The sequence below is a fragment of the Lissotriton vulgaris genome, chromosome 10 (assembly GCF_964263255.1).
Source record: "Lissotriton vulgaris chromosome 10, aLisVul1.2, whole genome shotgun sequence".
NCBI lineage: Eukaryota > Metazoa > Chordata > Amphibia > Caudata > Salamandridae > Lissotriton > Lissotriton vulgaris.
This window is the reverse complement of record NC_141698.1, coordinates 1,013,393,910-1,013,413,117: the sequence shown is the minus strand read 5'-3', so window position 1 is coordinate 1,013,413,117 and position 19,208 is coordinate 1,013,393,910.

The following is a 19,208-nucleotide window of genomic DNA, read 5'->3' as shown; positions in this document are numbered from 1 at the left end:
GGCTACAGACAGCAACACATAGACAATCTAAGGAGAAATCAGGTGCCTAGCACAGCAACACACAGACTACCTAAGGAGCAGTCGTGTGCCTAGTACAGCAACAGACAGACTACCTAAGGACTTATCAGGTGCCTAGTACAGCAACACATAGACTACCTAAGGAACAATCAGGTGACTAGTACAGCAACACACAGACAATCTAAGGAGAAATCAGGTGCCTAGTACAGCAACACACAGACAACCTAAGGAGCAATCAGGTGCCTAGTACAGCAACACACAGACAACCTAAGGAGCAATCAGGTGCCTAGTACAGCAACACCTAGACTACCCAAGGAGCAATCAGGGGCTACAGACAGTAACACATGGACAACCAAAGGAGAAATCAGGTGCCTGGTACAGCAACACATAGACTACCTAAGGAGCAATCAGGTGCCTAGTACAGCAAAACACAGGCTACCTATGGAGCAATCAGGTGCCTAGTACAGCAACACAAGACTACCTAAGGAGCAATCAGGTGCCTAGTACAGCAACACATGGACAATCTAAGGAGAAATCAGGAGCCTAGTACAGCAACACATAGACTACCTAAGGAGTAATCAGGTGCCTAGTACAGCAACACACAGGCTACCTAAGGAGCAATCAGGTGCCTAGTACAGCAACACATAGACTACCTAAGGAGCAATCAGGTGACTAGTACAGCAACACATAGACAATCTAAGGAGAAATCAGGTGCCTAGTACAGCTACACACAGACAACCTAAGGAGCAATCAGGTGCCTAGTACAGCAACACCTAGACTACCCAAGGAGCAATCAGGGGCTACAGACAGTAACACATGGACAACCAAAGGAGAAATCAGGTGCCTGGTACAGCAACACATAGACTACCTAAGGAGCAATCAGGTGCCTAGTACAGCAAAACACAGGCTACCTATGGAGCAATCAGGTGCCTAGTACAGCAACACATAGACTACCTAAGGAGCAATCAGGTGACTAGTACAGCAACACATAGACAATCTAAGGAGAAATCAGGAGCCTAGTACAGCAACACACAGCCTACCTAAGGAGCAATCAGGTGCCTTGTACAGCAACACATAGATAATCTAAGGAGAAATCAGGTGCCTAGTACAGCAACACACAGCCTACCTAAGGAGCAATCAGGTGCCTAGTACAGCAACACATAGATAATCTAAGGAGAAATCAGGTGCCTAGTACAGCAACACACAGCCTACCTAAGGAGCAATCAGGTGCCTAGTACAACAACACATAGACTACCTAAGGAGCAATCAGGTGCCTAGTACAGCAACACATAGATAATCTAAGGAGAAATCAGGTGCCTAGTACAGCAACACACAGCCTACCTAAGGAGCAATCAGGTGCCTAGTACAGCAACACATAGACTACCTAAGGAGCAATCAGGTGCCTTGTACAGCAACACATAGATAATCTAGGGAGAAATCAGGTGCCTAGTACAGCAACACACAGCCTACCTAAGGAGCAATCAGGTGCCTAGTACAGCAACACATAAATAATCTAAGGAGAAATCAGGTGCCTAGTACAGCAACACACAGCCTACCTAAGGAGAAATCAGGAGCCTAGTACAGCAACACACAGCCTACCTAAGGAGCAATCAGGTGCCTTGTACAGCAACACATAGATAATCTAAGGAGAAATCAGGTGCCTAGTACAGCAACACACAGCCTACCTAAGGAGCAATCAGGTGCCTTGTACAGCAACACATAGATAATCTAAGGAGAAATCAGGTGCCTAGTACAGCAACACACAGCCTACCTAAGGAGCAATCAGGTGCCTAGTACAACAACACATAGACTACCTAAGGAGAAATCAGGTGCCTAGTACAGCAACACATAGACTACCTAAGGAGCGACCAGGTGACTAGTGCAGCAACACATAGACAATCTAAGGAGAAATCAGGTGCCCAGCACAGCAACACATAGACTACCTAAGGAGAAATCAGGTGCCTAGTACAGCAACACATAGACTACCTAAGGAGCAACCAGGTGACTAGTGCAGCAACACATAGACAATCTAAGGAGAAATCAGGTGCCCAGCACAGCAACACATAGACTACCTCAAGAGAAATCAGGTGCCTAGGACAGCAACACATAGACTACCTCAGGAGAAATCAGGTGCCTAGGACAGCAACACATAGACTACCTAAGGAGCAATCAGGTGACTAGTACAGCAACACAGAGACAGCCTAAGGAGCAATCAGGTGCCTAGTACAGCAACACATAGACTACCTAAGGAGCAATCAGGGACTACAGAGAGTAACACATGGCCAACCTAAGGAGAAATCAGGTGCCGAGTACAGCAACACATAGACTACCTAAGGAGCAATCAGGTGCCTAGTACAGCAACACACAGGCTACCTAAGGAGCAATCAGGTGCCTAGTACAGCAACACACAGACTACCTAAGGAGAAATCAGGTGCCTAGTATAGCAACACACAGACAACCTAAGGAGTAATCAGGTGCCTAGTGCAGCAACACACAGACTACCTAAGGAGCAATCAGGTGCCTAATACAGCAACACACAGACTTCGTAAGGAGCAATCAGGTGCCTAGTACAGCAACACACAGATGACCTAAAGAACAATCAGGTGCCTAGTACAGCAACACACAGTCTACCTAAGGAACAAGCAGGTGCCTAGTACAGTAACACACAGACAACGTAAGGAGCAATCAGGTGCCTAGTACAGCACCACACAGACTACCTAAGGAGCAATCAGGTGCCAAGTACCGCAACACGCAGACTACCTAAGGAGAAATCAGGTTCCTAGTACAGCAACACACAGACAACCTAAGGAGCAATCAGGTGCCTAGTACAGCAACACACAGAATACCTAAGGAGCAATCAAGTGCCTAATACAGCAACACACAGACAACCTAAGGAGCAATCAGGTGCCTAGTACAGCAACACACAGACAACCTAAGGAGCAATCAGGTGCCTAGTACAGCAACACCTAGACTACCCAAGGAGCAATCAGGGGCTACAGACAGTAACACATGGACAACCAAAGGAGAAATCAGGTGCCTGGTACAGCAACACATAGACTACCTAAGGAACAATCAGGTGCCTAGTACAGCAAAACACAGGCTACCTATGGAGCAATCAGGTGCCTAGAACAGCAAAACACAGGCTACCTATGGAGCAATCAGGTGCCTAGAACAGAAACACATAGGTTACCTAAGGAGCAATCAGGTGACTAGTACAGCAACACATAGACAATCTAAGGAGAAATCAGGAGCCTAGTACAGCAACACACAGCCTACCTAAGGAGCAATCAGGTGCCTAGTACAGCAACACATAGATAATCTAAGGAGAAATCAGGTGCCTAGTACAGCAACACACAGCCTACCTAAGGAGCAATAAGGTGCCTAGTACAGCAACACATAGATAATCTAAGGAGAAATCAAGTGCCTAGTACAGCAACACACAGCCTACCTAAGGAGCAATCAGGTGCCTAGTACAACAACACATAGACTACCTAAGGAGAAATCAGGTGCCTAGTACAGCAACACATAGACTACCTAAGGAGCAACCAGGTGACTAGTGCAGCAAAGCATAGACAATCTAAGGAGAAATCAGGTGCCCAGCACAGCAACACATAGACTACCTCAAGAGAAATCAGGTGCCTAGGACAGCAATACATAGACTACCTCAGGAGAAATCAGGTGCCTAGGACAGCAACACATAGACTACCTAAGGAGCAATCAGGTGACTAGTACAGCAACACAGAGACAGCCTAAGGAGCAATCAGGTGCCTAGTACAGCAACACATAGACTACCTAAGGAGCAATCAGGGACTACAGAGAGTAACACATGGCCAACCTAAGGAGAAATCAGGTGCCGAGTACAGCAACATAGACTACCTAAGGAGCAATCAGGTGCTTAGTACAGCAACACACAGGCTACCTAAGGAGCAATCAGGTGCCTAGTACAGCAACACACAGACTACCTAAGGAGAAATCAGGTGCCTAGTATAGCAACACACAGACAACCTAAGGAGTAATCAGGTGCCTAGTGCAGCAACACACAGACTACCTAAGGAGCAATCAGGTGCCTAATACAGCAACACACAGACTTCGTAAGGAGCAATCAGGTGCCTAGTACAGCAACACACAGATGACCTAAAGAACAATCAGGTGCCTAGTACAGCAACACACAGTCTACCTAAGGAACAAGCAGGTGCCTAGTACAGTAACACACAGATAACGTAAGGAGCAATCAGGTGCCTAGTACAGCACCACACAGACTACCTAAGGAGCAATCAGGTGCCAAGTACCGCAACACACAGACTACCTAAGGAGAAATTAGGTTCCTAGTACAGCAACACACAGACAACCTAAGGAGCAATCAGGTGCCTAGTACAGCAACACACAGAATACCTAAGGAGCAATCAAGTGCCTAATACAGCAACACACAGACAACCTAAGGAGCAATCAGGTGCCTAGTGCAGCAACACACAGACTAGCTAAGGAGCACTCAGGGGTTACAGACAGTAACACATAGACAACCAAAGGAGAAATCAGGTGCCTAGTACAGCAACACATAGACTACCTAAGGAGCAATCAGGTGCCTAGTACAGCAACACACAGACTACCTAAGGAACAATCAGGTGCCTAGTACAGCAACCTACTGACAACCTAAGGAGCAATCAGGTGCCTAGTACAGCAACACATAGACTACCTAAGGAGCAATCAGGTGCCTAGTACAGCAACACACAGACAACCTAAGGAGAAATCAGGTGCCTAGTACAGCAACACATAGACTACCTAAGGAGTAGCCAGGGCTACAGATACCAATACATAGACAACCTGAGGAGCAATCAGGGGCTACAGACAGCAACACACAGACTACCTGAAGATCAATCTGGTCCTAGACAGAGCAGCACACACATTGCCACAGAGGCAATGAAGGACCTCAAAGAGCAGCGCACCGATAACCTGAAAATTAATAAAAGACTGCATATAGAAGAACAAAGACTGCATGGGAAGCAATCTAAAAGGCCATACACAACAACATGAAGCCAGGCTGGACTGCAATAATGAAGTACAGAGAGAATATTTTTGAACAGGGAAGGGGTAAACCATGGGCGTCATGTAGGGATTGCCAAAAGTCTCAGCTGCAACCCCTGGCTTGTCCCTTGTTACTCCAACCACTGCATTTATGACTCCTTGCCTCAGAAGTGGCAAAATGAATGTGAAACTTTATAGAGCACTGTACCAGCTCAAGTATGGGCATCAAGGTGTTGGAGAATCTGCTTAAGCCTGGGCATAGTCTCACAGAAGGTCTGAGTGATCGTCATAGGACATAGGGACTGAGGAGGCCTCTAATATATATGTTGGGCCCCTCTTGGATAGTGCATGAAATGTAAGTATCAAAGCTTGAAAGTGAAGGAGATATATGGGCAGCTCCTCCTTATCAACATTGGTTGGGGCAATGAGGGAGCCGTGAGGGAAACAGCGTCTGTACCCTGCTCCTCACCTTGACATCCTGCCGTGAGGGAAACGGCTCCTACGACTGCCGCCAGTCACCCGGTGCCTCACGCAGCTGGGAAACCACAACTCCCAGCTGCCCCGGGGCTCACAGGACTGACGCTCTTCACGACCCAGGAGGCGCCTTATCTACAGGAGCGCCTCTCGCCACCGCGAGTCGCGCGTGGGAGCGAACGGGAGAAGCCCGGGACAAGGGCGGGACCATCTGTGACCATCAGCGGCCAGAAGAGGCTGGGCTGGGCCACCCCCATTGCATCTTGAATCAGAGGTACTTTGGAACATTCCCCTAACCAGTGAAATGAAACAGTGACTGTCTGCACTCACGAACCCATAAAACAATCTGTATCTGTGGATTACAGGACATCGTGTAACTGGGAGAGTCGAGACATTATCATTTACGAAGCCATAAAAAGGGGAGGTGTTATTCACTGACTAATTTGACAAGCTGGGAACATAAGAGGCGGCTAATTGTTGATCTAGTTTACATCCCCCTGCTCATTTAATTGACTATGTCTAACAAAACTAAAACACGCTCTGCCACAAGTAAAACTCTCGCATTTCGCCCCCCTAACACCTTAGGTGTGGCAGAAAATGTGGCCTTACAGCCAACCGCAATTGATTTGATGTTTGAAAAGGTCAATAGGGAGATCGAACGCACTGAAAGAAGTTTATCTACCCCAAACACTCCCTCACAACCTACTGTTCTGAATGTCTCAGAAATGTCTGGTAACGGTTCTTACGAAAATTATGCTGATTGTATCCCTTGTGCACAGGTGATAAAAGAAGCAGTAAAAAGAACAATTAGGAAAACTAAACAAGGGGGTTGCAGGAAGAGTAAACGGAAGAACAACACACAAAGTGGGGCAACATCTGGGACCAAAAAATGGGGGGAAACAGTGATTGAAGAAATTGAAGAACGAGAAGTAGGTCAGGAACTCCCACCGAGGTGGTTGGATGAAGTAATGGAAGATTTCCAAAAACGTACGGAAACCTTTATTATGAACCGACTAAAACCAATAATCAGCAAGTTAGATAAAGTAATAAATGAGCTAACGAAGTTAGGAAAATGCAAGGGCTCTTCTGACTGCAATCTAACAGCAAACCGCCCTCTAGCGGGGACCAGGTAAGGGGAACAAGTAGGGGGAAATAATAATAACTGTGTAAGTAATGAACATTGCACCATAGCTCAAGTACACGAAACACCAACGGCCCTAGTACAGAGAGAAAGGGGCAATACCAACACAGGGGGAAATAAGAATCTAGAAAATGTCCAACATAGAACCAATGCCCGAAAGCACAACAAGAAAATGCAACAACTCATGTCTGTTTGGAGAATGACCAATCTAGATATGAGGTGATGGACATATCTTCACACTATGTTCCAACATGCATTAATTTACCACCTGAAGCATGCCCCTATGCTGTTGTTTTTACTAGGATCCCTGCTTTGAGGGATGGGGAGAGAGAGACACATGCTGATTTAAAAACCAAAGTAATTAGGTGGCTAAATATACATAGGCCCCTGAGGGGTGGAGAACGAGGAGAGATACTTCTTGTAAGAAGAGCAAATTGGGTAGGTAGTAGGAGGAAAGATATTACAGGAGACTGTATAGTGTTAAACTTTAGGAACACTGACCTTGTGAAATACATACTATGTGGACATAACAAAAATTATACCAGCACCATATGCCCCTTACCACTAGGATATTTTTACCCAAGAAGATGTGCTGTAATTCCTCTGTACTATGCCCAAAATAGACCAGGGATCTCAGGAGCAAGACATTGGCCAAGAATGGAAGAGCAGAGAGGGCAGAACCATACACAATGGATTAATAGATTCAGCCCACTACAATCTCTCGACGAACTAGACTGACTACCCCAAACACCCCGGGAAAAGGTGGCTGTAATGGTAGGAAATAACCCTAGTGCACAGAGGGGTTTAGAAAGTGACCTAGCAAACAGGGTAGATATACAACAATTACCCATAGCTAACAAGTATCAGGGAGTGATCTTGGGAAGTGAGGCGGACCCGAAAATATATATACAGGGCAGAAACAGGGGGGAAACTATGAAAGAAGGCTTAAAGATACTGTCCTGGAATATTGCTGGTCTGGCGGGGAAATTTGATAATGTGGAATGGAAAAATAATATTCGTGACTTTCATGTCCTAGCTTTTCAGGAGACCTGGGCGGTAGATCCGTCTTCCTACCAAATAGAGGGTTATAAGTGGTTTTTCACACCAGTGCTGGAAGGCAGATCTGGTAGAGCCAAGGGCGGGCTCGCTTTATATGTAAATTTAGAGTTAGAAGGCTCATGGCTAGCAACCTCTTGGTCATCGCACACCTTGCAGGAGGCAGAATTCCAGGGCCAAGGGCTAAGGCTACTGATATTTAACATTTATAATTCAGGAACAGGTGAAGGGAATCAATCAGTTATCCACAAATTAGATGATAGACTCTATTATGAGACTAAAAAACAGAAAAGAGGTGGAGAACCAGTAGTTCTGATAATGGGCGATTTAATTTGTCACCTCTGCCCAAAACTACTCCCTGTAAAAGCAGATTGGTCATCATGCCCGATAGAGAGTGGCCCACACCTTGAGCATAACAGGGAGGTAAAATCCATCATGAAGTTGCTAGGCAATCATGCCTTATCGCACACAATAGATTTGGTGGCCCCGGGGAGGGATGGCAACCTTACACCAACGTTTAAGGGAAGAGGATGAATTTGATTATAGATTTTATGTTGATATCCTCATTTGCAAAGGATAGGGTTAAGGAGGTGAGAATAGAGTGGAACCCATTTAGCGTTCACAATCCATTGACTATGGAATTAGTATATAGTGGCTGCCCTGTTAGAAGTCAACAAGCAACCACCGAGCTGCGATCAACGGATCAGGGGAGGCGTCTTAGATAGGCCAAAATTAACGCTGAGGAGTTTTACGGAACCCTTGTAAAAAAAGGTAAAAAACAGATAGAAGGCTGTCTTGACCTCTCAGTAGAAGGTGGGGTGCTGGTCTCTGTATTTGAGTCGCTAACCAATCTGGTGAGTGAACTCTTGAAAATAAATGGGCCAAAGAAAGTGGAAACACAGCCACGTTGGTTTGATTCCGAATGTTCCAGGGCACTGAGAGCGCTAAAATAATTCCTCAAAAAGCAACCTAGGGACAAGCAGAAAGTAGCCTCATGCAGAAATCTATATAAGGCAAAGGTCAAGCAGAGGAAACTTACGCTTCAAGCTGAAGTTTGGGCGGACCTGAGGGAGGCTGGGGAGCACAGGGACTTCAATGAATTTTGGAGGATTGTTAACAGACCCTGTTTCCAAGATAGAAACGCCCCGGTGATTAGTAATAATATCCTTCCTGAACAATGGGTAGCACACTTCAAGAGTCTTTATAACCATGAAAGTGACATCTTGCCTGAAGGGAGCTGGGACGAAGTTTGGTCCGGTAATGGAGAATTTTCACTTCAAGAAATCACCCAAGCAATTAGAGGGCTAACTTGAAATAAAGCACCAAGGCCTGATAGCACTCCACCTGACCTCTATTTAAGCAATATAGACCTCTGGGCCCCTATCATGACCAGGGTATTAAACGCTGCTATTAAATCTGGTCTTCAGCGATCTTGGTCTACAGCATTGATTGTCCCTATCTTTAAAAAAGGTAGTAGGCACAATCCTCAATGTTATAGACCAATATCGCTGATATATGTGTCAGCGAAATTGCTGGGTAGAGCGATTTTGAATCGCCTGATGTTGTGGACTGAAGAGCACAATATAATAGCAGACACCCAATACGGGTTCAGATCAGGCAAATCAACAAGTGATCAATGCTTAAATCTCTACCTTCTAGCTGAAAAATATACAAGGGTTAGTAAAGGAACGCTCTATATGGGCTTCATGGACTTGGCAGCAGCCTTTGATAATGTAAATAGGAGTAAACTCTGGGAGTTGATGAGCAACCTGGGAATTGACCCTGGACTCATCAACATCCTCAAGGATTACATTGGAACACCACTGCCAAGGTCCGCTATAACACGGGGGGAGCACTGATCCCTACCCGTGTACCAGCGGAGTGAGGCAGGGATGTATCCTTGCACCATTTTTGTTCTCCCTTTACATTAACGATTTGGAGAAAAGTCTGGTTGCCTTAAGTGTGGATTGTCCCAAAGTAGGAAAGCGTCACATACCGGTTCTGCTGTATGCGGATGATGCGGTCCTGCTTGCCCGCACAGCTCTGAGCTTACAACATCTAGTAGATGGGTTTGTGGATTTCATGGACAAACTAGATCTCTCTGTGAACCTGAGCAAATCCTACGTGATGGTAACAGGCAAGAAACCCAGCAGGAAATTTGTATTCAAAATAGAGTCCCACAAATTAGAAACTGTAAGCTCCTTCTCCTACCTGGGCCTTCTATTTGACAAGGACATAAAGTTCGACCTTTCAATTGAGGAAAGATGTAGGAAGTTGGTTTGTGCAAATGGGGCAATCTTAAATTTTGCTTGTAGACTGGGTCGGTGGTCTCCAGAGCAAGTGATGAATTTATACATAGCTGTAAGTACTGCTAAAGCTCTATACGGTGCAGAGGTTTGGGGCTTTAGGGATGTCAGGCTCCTACAACTGGAGGAAGACAAATTCCTACGGAGGATTCTGAAGATACCCCAGGCTACCCCAGCAGGAATAACACACACTGAGCTGGGGATCCCATATTTTTCGGACCTGGTGAAGGTGAGACCCATAACAGCATGGTTTAGGATATGGGTGAACCCGGAGGCGGAATTAAGTAGGCAAATAGTCAGCGACTGTTTGCAAAAAGAAAATCATGTTCAAATTTCGTGGCTGAAATATATCAAAGAGACACTAGAATCCATCGATCAGACATTACTCTTTAGTGACCCGACCTCTATAACCACCACAAGCAGATACCAAAGCAAAAGAGAACTTCTAGATAAATTTGAGTCACAAAGATCAAACTCCGACTCAGTAAAAAAATCAGTGGTGGCTCATCGCCTAGTAAGTAATGGAGTTGGTATGGAGCCCTATCTATTTCTAATGCACAGCCATCAAGATAGGTTTTTATTCTGTCGTTTTAGGCTCAATCTGTTACATCATATTTTAGCTTATCCTTTAGGTTTTACGGTGACAATTGAGCAGAAGGGCGCCTGCAACTGCGACAATAAGTCTCCGCAGGACACCCTTCATTTCGTACTACTTTGCCCTTTATATCAAACTCCAAGTCGCAGATTCCTTGTTGATATTTTAAAAGAGGCTAAAATCCGCCAAGCCAAGACCGCCCTAATCTTTTTACAAAAGGCTACTGATATGCGTACCCTATGCTCTATTGTAAATTTCTTGAAAGTAACTGCAAGACTGAGAAAAACCAGAGACTGAGTAATGATGCATGAATTGTGATTTGTTTTTATTCTTTTTTAAACTGTTTTCAAACTGTTTTTTAAAGTGGATCGGTTCAGAAATGGAAATGTAAATATTGTTTTTGTATAAATGTATTTTTATGGAGACCTTTGGTCATCGAAATAAAGATTTACTGAACTGAACTGAACATTGGTTGGGGTGCCAATCTCCTTTTTTTTCAATTGTTTTATTACACTAATAGTGAGCAATAATATTCACTATTAGAATAATATAAAATTGAGTTCACTGATATAATATCAAAAACCTAAATATTGTGATACGGAATTATCACGTCATAAATATTGATCACAAAAATTCCCTAAACTTATAATATAAATGAAAAAATATCGAAAACAAATATAGTTTTACACTAATATCGAAAAATATATGCAAAATGTCATCTTTTAGGATGTATATATAGCTAGAAATAGTAAATATATTAACATTTAACAGTAATATAACGTACATTGAATACATTTAAATATTATATAATATATATATCAATATATTTATTTAGACAAATACACACACATATATATGTATTTATGTATTTTTAAGTACACATATATAATGTAAAACTATTTTGAAAATAAGATTTACATTTTTATGATATTTAAAAAAAAATGTTAAGTTATTAATGTAACAAGCATATGTTTATATATAGATATACATACATATAAACAATAAATTAAAAAGCATACCAAATTAACTGGAAAAAGTTTTTTAACCCCTTCCATGCTGATGACGAACCCCAGCCGTCACGCTCCACGGTGCTCGTGTGCTGATCACGGCCCCGCCCTGTTCGTTTGTTTACCGCACAGCGGCGGAAACGGCCCAGCATGGAATGGGTTAAAAATCCCAATTTAATTACACATAAAAAAGTCAACAATATTAAAAAATACATTTTATTAAAATATATTATATATTACAAACATTACTATATAAAAATATAATTTTAAATACACATAACAATAATATAATTTTAAAGAATATTAACAAAACTTGTTGGACTTAGGAGAGGTTCAATGTACTATTCCCACTCCAGTTTCCAGTTGGTGCAACACTAGGAAAAGCAATGGACTCAGGAGGGGTAAAATTTACCATTCTCACTCCAGCCAGTGCAACAACAAGGAAAGCGTTGGACTGAAGAGGGGTAAAATTTACTATTCTCGATCCAGTCAGTGAAACAGTAGGGAAAGTGTTGACCTCAGGGGGCATATCATTTACCATTCCCACTCCAGTCTGCGAAACAGTAGGGAAAGGACTTCACTTGGAACACATACAATATTTTACTACAAGTATTCATTCTATTAAATTATAAAACTATTAACATAAAAATAAATATTTAGTATAAAATTGCAACAATTTAAGTATTGTACATTTTTTATATTAATAATATAAAAAAATACTTAATAATTGTTTCATTAAATTCCCACACCATACTCCCACATATCTAGCAGCCCACATTTAACGTATATGTAAATTAAAAATCTATAACTATTAACATGTTAAGTAATAAACCAAATGTATTACTAATAAATGAACAATGATCTGTTAACTAATTATTACTCAAATAACTTCCAAACTTACCCCCCTAAAACTCCAACACACTCCTAAAATATAACTTAAAAATATATTAGGTACACAATTGGCATAATTAATTATCAATTAAAAACAATGATTAATAAAATACTACTTAATTAACTTCCCATCCTTTACCCCTACAAACCCAACAACACACACCTAAAACATTACTTAAAAAATATAACTACACAATTTACATAGTTAATTATCAATTAAATAAATAATGAAAATCAATAATTAATTACAAATAAATTAATAGTTAATTAACATCCCACCCTACAAATCCGACAACTCACGCCTAAAATATAACTTAATAAATATTAAACAATTTACCTCATTATTTATCAATTAGATAATTAATAATAAATCAATAATCCATTACAAACAAATTATTACTTAATTAACTTCCCACCTAAAAGCACTACAAACCCAGAAACCCACTCCTAAAATGTAACGTAATAAATTATAATAACTGCACAATTTAAATAGTTAATGAACAAATAATTAATTAATATTAATCAATAATTAATCATTAATCATGTATTATTTAATTAATTTCCCGCCCTATACCCCTACAAACCCAACAACCCATGCCTAAAATATAATGTAGCAATGTTAATTACAAAATGTACATTATTCATTATCAAATAAATAATTAATATTAATGAAAACATAATTAATAGTTCACTATATCTAATTAACTTACCACTCTGTTGCCCTACAAACTTCACAACCGGCTCCGACACTATAAATTAATATTTGACAATTACATAAAAAATATAAATAACTTACATTTAAAATCAATATTTAAAAACATTAACAGCAATTATACAAACAATATAAAACATATACAATTAAAATATCACTTAAACACATAAAGAAACATACAAAATGATATTTCTTACCTTAAAATGTTGATATTTTTGCTCACAATATTACTGAGTCACAATATTAAAAATTTGACATTTCTGCAACTTGATATTTCGAACTCAATATTTGTACAAATACAGAAGAATGGAGTACAATTAACTGAAATATGACCCATCCTGCCAGCTGACTAAGTAGCCAATGTTTTTTAATGTATGCTGTATTGCAGGTGAGAGTGTGTTTATGTGCGAGAGGCTGTGTGTTTGTGTGACTGTGCATGCATGTGTAAGCAGGCGAGTGTGTGTGAGTGAACGTAAATATCAAATGGCGTGTGATGTCACTTCTGTAACCCCTGCCCTTTTGGCGAATTGATGTTCATGGGGTAAACAGGCGAGAACTACCACCAGGGAAGCAATAAAAGAGTGCAGAGAGCAGCACACAGACCATCTACAACAGGAGCAGAGAGCCTGCCTAAGAATCAGTAAAGGACTACAGACAGCAATGCAACACAGAGAACACATTGGAAACAAGATAAGGCAACGAGCAGCAGCAAAGTGACTGTTTGGGACGAAACAAAGTACCACAGGTAGCACCACAGGATCTGCCTAAGAAATAATGAAGATTGAATGACTGTGAGGGAATCAATAGCAGGATACACATAGCAACAGAAAGTCTACATGTTCCTGCACACTCATATGTTCTTTACGATCTCATGTTCACACTCGCATTCCAACATATCTCTTCCAACTGGAAATCCCTTACAAACGTCTCGATACAGGGTTGGTGAAACTCTTTATGTCATTTTCATAAAGCCTCTGCCTCTTCCTGTACACCAAAACGTAATGTGGATCTCTATTCGCTACATCTTACCACATACCTAGACCATTCAGCTCAAAAGAAATGTACCCATATTAATTCAGAAAATTTTAAACCCCCTTGAAGGTCTTACACTCTCTCCTTCTTGTTTATTTGATATTTTTTACAGTTTTCCTATATTGCAACGTTTTCATATACTGTTTGTTTTGTATTGACATTTGTATCATTTATTTATTTGCCGTTATCGTTTTTATAAGTACTATTCTGTTATGACATTGTTCTCTCTTACCTTCCCCTCCCCCCTTCCCCCTTCCCTATAACCTTAAAACACCCAAAATGCTTTATTTCTTAGTTTTGACATTAGCAATATTACTACTTAAGATTATGTTTCTTCTTTCCGGTGATGCTTAATTGTTGTTTATTATTATTGTTCTTCAATAAAGCTTTCAAACACAGAAAGTCTACATGGGTGTCATCAGAATTCAAGTACAGAGCACCTGTCCCTAGCAGATAGTCAAACCCATCATGATTTACCGATGGCAAGTGTGCCACAAAAGTGTTCAAGACGGGGGCCCACAGTAAAATGCAGAGTATGTACCATCAAGAAAGAGCCCGGATGTGAACGAAAATGATCCACCTTCTCACCCGAGGATTTGGAAAGTGCCCGGCATTTGCTTTCAGGCCTTTTGTGCTTGTGATCCACTGTGGCAAAGAAGGGGCAGATTTAAACGTGAAACTCCACGGATGCTTGATTTGAATGCATGAATTAATGAAGAAGAAATGTGGATTTATAGAGCACAATAGCTGCACAGGCAAGGACTCAAGGTGCTGGAGAATCCGCTTAAACCGGTGTATAGTCAGTAGTCTGGCATTAGAAGATCTGAGTGATCTTCAAGGAACATAGGCTCCGCTGAGACCAGGAACATATTTTGGGCCCTTATTGGATAGGACATGAAAGGTAAGTACTAAAACATCTTCTGTGGAAGGCAAACCAATCAAGGTCTCTGACCTGCGAGGCATTAGGTTGTTATCTGGTCATATTCAGAATGAGTCTGGCTGCAGCATTCTGCACAGTCTGCAGTTATTGAATGGAAGTCTTAGGGAGTCTCAAGTATGGGGGGTTTCCATAGTCCAGTCTAGAAGTAATCAAGGCATGGATCAGGGTTTTGCGGGGGAAGAAGGCAGAATGTCCAGTATTTTCCTTAGGTCCTTTAGCTTGGTGAAACATGTAGCGTTAACAGATGCTACCTGAACTTTGAAAGACAGGTCATCATCAAATTTGATACCTACATTTCTAGTGGTAAACAGACATAATATCGAGTCCAAATTATCGATTGGACAAAATATCGAGTAAAAAATATAGACTGGACAAAATATAGACTAGACAAAATATAGACAACAAAAATATCGACTAATATCGACTAGAATAGCCAAAATATCGAATCAAAAATATAGACTAGACATAATATAGACTAGAAAAAATATAGACAACAAAAATATCGAAAATAAGGTAAGTTATTAATATTTAATAATATTTGAGTAATATAAATCTGTAGCGGGTTGTGGGTTTATAGGGGAATAGGGTGGGAAGTAATTTAATTATAATTAATTAATTATGTAAATTTAATCTAATTGTTAAATAAATAATAATTGGTACATAATTAAAATATAATAGTTAATTAATTAAAAATTATTAATTGATAAATAATTGATTTTTAGTAATTTATTTTCTGTAGCGGGTTGTGTGTTTATAGGGGAAGAGGGTGGGAAGTAATTTATTTATAATTAATTAATTATGTAAATTTAATCTAATTGTTAATTAAATAATAATTGGTAAATAATTAAAATATAATAGTTAATTAATTAAAAATGATTAATTGATAAATAATTAATTTTTAGTAATTTATTTTCTGTAGCGGGTTGTGTGTTTATAGGGGAATAGGGTGGGAAGTAATTTAATTATAATTAATTAATTATGTAAATTTAATCTAATTGTTAATTAAGTAATAATTGGTAAATAAATAAAATATAATTGGTAATTAATTTAAAATAAATAATTGATAAATAATTAATTTTTTTAAATTTATTTTCTGTAGCGGGTTGTGTGTTTATAGGGTTCATGGTCAGTTTTCAGTTTTTGGGTAAAGGGGTATTTTTAGGGTTCAGGGTCAGTTTTCAGTTCTTGGGTAAAGGGGTATTTTTAGGGTTCAGGGTCAGTTTTCAGTTTTTGGGTAAAGGGGTATTTTTAGGGTTCAGGGTCAGTTTTTGGGTAAAGGGGTATTTTTAGGGTTCAGGGTCAGTTTTCAGTTTTTGGGTAAAGGGGTATTTTTAGGGTTCAGGGTCAGTTTTGAGTTTTTTGGTAAAGGGGTATTTTTAGGGTTCAGGGTCAGTTTTGGGTTTTTGGGGTACAGGGATATTTTTAGGGTTCAGGGTCAGTTTTGGGTTTTTGGGGTACAGGCGTACGCTTTCTCTACTGTAGCACCCACTGGAGTGCGAATAGTAATTTTTACCCCTACGCTATCCAACGATCTCTGTAATGTAGCACCCACTGGAGTGGTTACATTAAATTTAAACCTTTTGCTATGCCACGGTAAATATATTCTATATGTTTTATTAATAACATGTATTTATATATATATGTATTATTATTATTAATTTTTAAATTTACATTAATTATGTAATAATGTTACATTTATTTAATAATTTTAACAATGTTTATATTAAATATATGTAATATTATAATAGTTTTAACTTATTTTAAAGACATAAAAAAATCGATATTTTGACAGTCTATATTTTTAACACTCGATATTTTAAAGTCGATATTTTTGTACTTACCTTAGTGAAGATAGAAAGTCGATATTATGTCCCTCGATATTTTGTCATCGATATTTTGGGAACTCGATATTTTGGTAGTAGATATTATTTCAGTGATCCATTTCTAGTGTATCTAGTTAGATTAAGGTTATTGGCTAAATTACTGGGCCACCAGATGGGATTCAGTGTGCAGAATAAAAGAATTTCGGACTTCCGCCATTTAACTTAAAGCGCTTTTTTCCATCCTGGTGCAACCTCTGCTAGACATATCCGGAATCTTTCTTGAGATGGTCTGACATTCTCCTCAATGGAGAGAATCGGCTAGGTGTCATCAGTGTAGGATATTATTCTGAGACCACACAAAAGATTGAACCAGCACTGCCATAGCCATGATTTACACGTGAAATGGTGTGGGGCTCAAAAGGAAGCCCTGCGGGCCCCATAGTTTAGTGGTCTAGCAGAAGAAACAAAGGAATCAAGGTTGCAAATCTGATTACTATCCGGCGATGAGCTGAAAGAAAGGAAGCTGTCTATCTAAGGGCAGACCTTTCTATTCCAAATTGACATAAATGTTCCAGCAATAGTTGATGTGAGACTGTATCAAAGGACGCGGAGTGGTCCAAAAGCAGCCAAGCATTCATGGTCTTAGGTTAAGTGGATGTGTCCTGATACATCTAGAAGAGTGGATTCAATGCTCTATATAGGACCAGAACTGGCCTGAGAGTCATCCAGTAATGAATTATTTTCCAAATGTGTAGATATTTGCTCGTTGACAGATATTTTTCATTATTTTAGAAGCAAGCTGTAGGAGAGAAATGGGGCTGAAATGTGACAGTTTATTTATTTATTTATTTATTATGCAATTTGTATCTCGCAAACTAAACCCGAAGGTGTCAAGGCGCCAGTTCTAAAGGGTCTGCTCTTGGTTTCTGAGAAGGTGTTTCACATAAGCTGCCTTTCAAGATGTCAGAGCAGTGGAAGAATTAAAGAAAGAATTTAACATTTGGCAAAGATAACAAGGGATTGAGAGATTGTTGTGTGAGGAAGTGGAATAGAAGAAAAATCTAATGGAGTTTGTGAATGAAAAGAGGGGATTTTACTTTGTACTTGAAGGTCCAAGGAAGTCTTGTTGGACTACCACAAGACTTTCATGGTCATCTTGGGGCAAATGCTATATACTATATGCCAAAGCAGGAGTGGAGGACGCTCCTTCTCCCACCTCACAGCTAAGACCCGGAACAGCCTCTCCACGCACCTCTGAACCATCACCTCACCTCCGGAATTTGAATGACCCTCAAGACCTGGCTGTTCGAGTAAGCCTCCGAGGCCTGCAAGCACCTGGATACCCTATTGGGTGATTAGTCGCGCTTTACAAATACTGATTGATTGACAGATTGAAATCACACACGTAGCTCAAGTCCCTTACTTGGTAATTGACCCCAGATTGCAGTTACGCCACTCTTGTCAACGATAAGTGGGTAATTCTCTGTCAGTCAGCACATACGCAGTGACTGGCTGAGGGTGTCCTGGAGGGAGAACAATGCAGTAAGTTGACTGGCATCTTCAGGAAGGTCCCACAAGGCCCCCTTGTCTCACACTGCCTATGTGTTCTAAACAGGAAAGAAGCACCACAGATGAGGAATGTAGCTAGGATGGTGACAGCAGACTAACTAAAGAAAATTGTCATAAGACATCCAGGACCAGAGATCAGCAATCACCCAAGTGTTCATATTGCAAATACAGATAAACCTGTGAACAATAGTTAGTGTACGTGAAACCATAAATTTACAGAGATCTTCAGGCATCCAAAGGAGCTATCATCTGGTCTTGAACTACCTTTTTGTCCCTGTCTTAGATGTTGCCAAGAAGAAAATCCACTAAAATCTAGCAGCTGACATTCAAACCAGCAATTTAAGAAACTCATTATCTTCGCATCCCTTTCCTCCCCTAATTTCTTACTTAACTTAGGAGGATCTGCCTTCCCAAGATAGACATCCTCGGAAAAAGCATAGAGTGTAAAGGATGGACCCTTAAAACTTCCTCTTATTTTATTGTGAGCATCTTCAAATGAGTGCCCTGAGCTCTGACAGGTTTGGACCGGGAGTGAATGGAGGAGGTGTGGATGCCATGAGGTGCAGGCTTATGATGCCTTCACTCTTTTATAGTTGTTGGACGGAATCTTTACAATCGTTGT